We start from the raw sequence: 5,570 nt of genomic DNA on the forward strand, positions 1-5,570 counted from the left end.
GATTTTAGGGTAAGGGGATCAAGGTTGTGGGAATAAAAATGTTTTTGCACAGAGTTACATCGTTTAGAGGGAAGGAAGGTGGTATTGATATATGCTTGCAGTGATAAGAAAGCTTAACAGACAACCTTGTAAAATGCAGACAACCAGAATCCTTAGAGCAATTGGGTGGAAATCACGGTGTAAGAAACATTACCACCTCAAAGAGGAAAACAGTCAAGAAAAAAATAAAATTGACTAGTAACAGGCCAGCAGCTGTGTATTTTCTGTGAAGCACTGGATAGATTGTGAACATGGATTACCCAGTCAATGGGGAAACTGGGGAGGGTCCTGGTCACCGAGAGGAAAAAAAAAATTATATAAACTGTGTTATGGAACTAGTAGGTGGCTTGTGGGACGCCTGCCATTGCAATCGTGAATAAAAATGCTACCTCACTGAGATACTTGCCTGAGCCTATGGTATTGGTTACAGAGTGTTTCTAATAAGGTGTTAGGGTTTTAAGGTTTCAGGGCTAAGGCACTAGGGTTGGGTTTCAGGGTTAGGGTTTCCAGGGTTTAGGGTTAGGATTTTAAGGTTGTTAGGGTTGGAGTTATAAGGGTTAGGGTTTGGGGGTTAGTGTGTTAAGGTTTTAAAGTATTTTGTGGTTTTAGTGTTGATAGGGTTTTTAGGGTTAGGGTCTTAGGGTTTTAGTTATGGTCAGGTATTTAGGGTTAGGGTTTTAAGGTCTTATTTTTTTTTTTTAAGGTTAGGGTCTCCAGCGGTAGGGCTTTGAGAATCTTTACGTTTTGGGTTAGGGTTTAGAGGGTCTTAATTTTTAGGGTTAGGGCTTTTAGGCGTAGGTCTAGTGTGGTAAATTTTATCGGGTTAGGACTGTAAGGGTTTTTAGGGTTAGGGTTTCTAGGGTTTGTTGGGGTAGGGGTTAGGGTTAGATCCGTGGGAGCCGTAGTGTTAGGGGTCAGGGTTCTTAGGGGTAAGGCCCAATATTAGGGTGGAAGGCCAAACTAAGGGGGGAGCCCCCCCCAAAATTGAAGGGTCGAAGCCCCAATTTAGGGGAAGAAACGTCAAAATTGTGGGGTCCCCCAAAATTGAGCGGAAGAGCTCTTAATATTGGGGGAAACCCAAAAAAGGAGGGTGGGGGACTCTAAAATTGGGGGGACCCCCCCAAATTGGTTGTGTCCCCCCCCAAATTGGTTGTGTCCCCCCCAAAATTGGTTGTGTCCCCCCCAATTAGGGGAGGAACCCCCAAAATTGGGTGGGCGAACCCCCATATTGGGGGGGCAGAACACTTAAATGGAAGTGTGAAATTCCAGAATTGAATGTGGACCCCCCAGAACAGTCTTCAGGGGTTTAGTGTGGTAAATTTTATCGGGTTAGGGCTGTAAGGGTTTTTAGGGTTAGGGTTTCTAGGGTTTGTTGGGGTAGGGGTTAGGGTTAGATCCGTGGTTGCCATAGGCTTAGGGGTCAAGGTTCTTAGGGGTTAGGCCTAATATTAGGGCGGAAGGCCAAAATAAGAGGGTGGGAGCCCCCCCCAAAATCGAAGGGTTGAAGCCCCAAGTTAGGGGAAGGAACGTCAAAATTGTGGGGTCCCCCAAAATTGGGCGGAAGAACTTTTAATATTAGGGGGGAACCCAAAAAAGGAGGGTGGGGGACTCTAAAATCGGTTGTGTCCCCCCCAGATTAGGGGAGGAACCCCCAAAATTGGGTGGGTGAACCCCCAAATTGGGGGGAAGAAGACTTAAATGGAAGTGTGAAATTCCAGAATTGGATGTGGACCCCCCAGAACAGTCTTCAGGGGTTTAGTGTGGTAAATTTTATCGGGTTAGGGCTGCAAGGGTTTTTAGGGTTAGGGTTTCTAGGGTTTGTTGGGGTAGGGGTTAGGGTTAGATCCGTGGTTGCCATAGGCTTAGGGGTCAAGGTTCTTAGGGGTTAGGCCTAATATTAGGGCGGAAGGCCAAAATAAGAGGGGGGGAGCCCCCCCCAAAATCGAAGGGTTGAAGCCCAAAGTTAGGGGAAGGAACGGCCAAATTGTGGGGTCCCCCAAAATTGAGCGGAAGAGCTCTTTAATATTAGGGGGGAACCCAAAAAAGGAGGGTGGGGGACTCTACAATTGGGGGGGACCCCCAAAATTGGTCGGGTCCCCCCAAATTAGGGGAGGAACCCCCAAAATTGGGTGGGTGAACCCCCAAATTGGGGGGAAGAAGACTTAAATGGAAGTGTGAAATTCCAGAATTGAATGTGGACCCCCCCCAGACCTGGGGAGGAATCCCCAAACTTGGGGGGGACCCCCAAAATTGGGGTTAAAGCCCCAGATCCCGGGGAGCTAAGCCCCAAATTAAGGGAAGGAACCTCAAACATGTGGTGAGAACCCCAACATTGGGGGAAAGAACCTTAATATTAGGGTGGCAGGCCAAGAAAGGATGGTGGGGGCCTCCAAAATTGTGGGGGGCTTGGAATTGGGGGGAATCCCCAAAATGGAGGGGGAACCCCAAAAGTGGGGGGGGGGGGCGAAGCACCAAATTAGGGGAAGGAACCCCAAAATTGCGGGGAAGAACTCTGAAATGGAGAGCTGAAAACCCGAAATTGAGGGGAAACCCCCCAAAACGGCGGGAAAACCCTCCATAAACACGAAACCGGTAATGTAACAGAGCAAAAAATGGCGTCCTACGGCAAGGTGCGAGGCTCAATTTTCTGGGGGGTGCTGGGAAATGTAGTTCTTGGCCACCGGGTTTCCGGGAGTCCATATTGTTTTCCCAGAGCATGCCGGGAGATGTAGTTCTCGGACACTGGGCTTCCGGGAGGCCATGTTGGTTTCCCATCTTTGCTAGACTCCGGGTGCTCTGGCTTCACAGAGAAACCCCCAAACTGAAAAATGTACCTGCTAATATATTGGGCTCTAAATGTAGCCCTGGGTTAATTGAATAACAATCCCTGGGTAAGATTGAAGTGCAGGAGGGGTTGGCTACGGTTTTAAGAGCCGGTTTGCAGAAAAGGGATTTCCCGTTAAGAAATGGCATATACTGATTGTTCTCTTCCTTGCTCTGCCAAGACCTCAAGCACATCTTGGAAGCCAGGCAGAATCCGTGGAGCCAATGGAGTTCTCAAGCTCGACTTCAGCTTCTTCCCAGCTAGAAGAAGCAAGGACACGCCGGCTGAGTTCCACAGGCAACGCGCCCATATCTGTAGACGAGGATTTAGAGATGCTACTTTGGGAACTCTCAGACGGCATACTGGAAGCCGAGCTCGACTTGGACCCAGGGAAGGATGAGGATGACCTCCTCCTTGAGCTTTCCAAGATGATTGATGATTGAACTGCATAGTCCTATGGTATAAAAAAAAAAAAAAGAAAAAAAAAAGAAAACAACTCTTCTTCTTGTTGGATACCCTGAGGTGATCCTTTTTCTAACTGAGGCTTTGCAATGAGACTTAAAGCACAGTTGGAACTGGTAGAAATTGGCAGGATCTGCACTCAGTTGTCCTAAGTTTTCCTGCTGGTCAGAGTTAAGGTCTTGTGCATGGTTCCGTAACTATAGGTGGCTACCTTTGATATCAAGAGGACAAAACACTTGTTTCTTTTGGCACAGAAAGATGTCCATCGGCACGCTGTGGTGGCTGTGAATTGACGTAGTGATGGAGCGATGCTCTGAAGGCTTAAACGGAAAGCTTCTTCCTTCCGCCCCCCCTTGGCACAGCTCGATGTTGGGCACATTGTGAAGCCTGGGTGTTCTGATTTCTCGGACAGTTGATACCCAAATCCCGGAGTTACTATGTCAACTCTTGACTTTTATTTGTGTATGCCATTGTTTTGACTGTAATCTTTTCAGATGATGAAGCTGTAAGGGTGGGAGGGAGCAAAATAATTATTCTAGCGTTGTGGACCAAACATGCTGCCAGGAGTGGTGGTGGTGGGGTCAGCCCACCCGGCCTTACTTTCAATTATCAGGGATGATAAAATGGTGTGAAAAGCAGCAGCTCTGCGATACGGCTACGCTACCCCCACTCCCTTCTCTTGTGCTGTACCAAAGTTCCCCCAAGCTTTGGTTGGTGCTTTTTGCTGGTGACAGTAGGACTCCAGGGCGAGTAGTCGGGACTCTCCTGCAGTAACTGGGTCAATTAAGGGTTGGTTTAAGTGCCTCCTGGTTTTTAAAATTGCTCCCCTGAGCTGCTGGCTCTGCTGCCTGCTACAGCAAATGTTCGGGTGCCATCAGCGTCGCACTTGGGTGTGGGCACTGACCCTGCGGAGGAGAGCTGAGACTCGCGTGTATTGTGTACCCTGCCGCCAGTGATCGTTTTCCCCTAGCAGATCTATTTTGAATCATTTCCCTAAATTTTAGAGGAACTTTAGGCTCTTTGTGCTATGATTTGTGAAGCTGTAGGGGCCCTCAGGCATTTGCTGCTGGCAGAGGAAAACCGCTTGTCGAATTTGTTGTAAATACTTTCTGTTTGGACAACAACGCCTGTGTGTGTGTGTGTGTGTGTGTGTGTGTGTGTGCGTGCTTTGACGACCCCCTGCGACGCCCCAGCTCCGCGAGGGAAGCTTTGAAGCGGCTCTGGGAAAACCTCTGCGGAAGAAACCGCTGCTAGTGACTTGCGGAAAAGGGACTCCACAATCAGTGAGATTGTAAAGTAGGTATGTTTATTCAGCGCTGGGCAGCACGGGAGGTCGTGGGCATGAAGATTGATGACTCTTCCTCGTCACCGCTAGTTGACCTCTTGTCTTTGCACAGACTCAGTTGCTCCTTGGCTCTTGTCCATCTGCAGGACCAGTTTCTCCCAGTTTCTTAAGACAGGCTCACTCTCTTATTAGGAGACTGACCTTGGTAAGGGGCCCAAGGCTTCTTGCTTTAGTTAATTGGCACAATGCACCATAGTTAGCAAAGACGCTAAGTAGCATCCTAGTTTAACGCCGTCAGCGCTCTATCTCTACTTGATAAGATTCTCCTAACTCCCTCTCTCACTGGAGCCCACGCAGCCCTCCGTCCTGCCGAAGGACTTCACGGGGACTTCTGCCGGCTCCGGGTGCCCGCACACAGACAGAAATGGCTTTGAGAGAAAACAATCAGGAGGAGCAGAGCTCAGAGACTGCGGCCGGCTTCGGCCACCTTCCCCTCGCTTTCCCTCTCCGTGTTCAAACCGAGCACTGTTCTGCCGTCAATAAAGCTGGCGCAGGGGCTAAGGGATTTGAAGGGCCTGCTTGTACACCTAAGGGATTTGAGGGCCTGCTTGTACACATTTGGGGACTGCCTCTTTTGGGGGGGGGGGGGGTGTTAGGAGCTGCTTGTATACTTTTTTAGGCATTCCTCTGAGAGGGGGTTGGGAGCTTCGTGTATACTGGGGGGGGAGGGCCTCCCTCGAGGTGGAAGCGGGGGGGGTTGGAGCGTTTCTACACTGTAGGGGCCTGCCTGTACACTTTTGGGGCCTGCCTTGGAGGGGTTGGGAACTGCTTGTACACCTTTGGGGCCTGCGTCTGCGCGGGGCGGGGGGGGTTGGGGGGTTGGAGCTGGTTTTAACCTTTCGGGCTTGCATCTGGAGGGGGTTGGGGCCTGCCTTTGGGGGGGTGGTTGTGAGCTGCTTG

This window comes from Anser anser (genome assembly GCF_964211835.1).
Source record: "Anser anser genome assembly, contig: HAP1_SCAFFOLD_34, whole genome shotgun sequence".
In the NCBI taxonomy this organism is placed as follows: Eukaryota; Metazoa; Chordata; class Aves; order Anseriformes; family Anatidae; genus Anser; species Anser anser.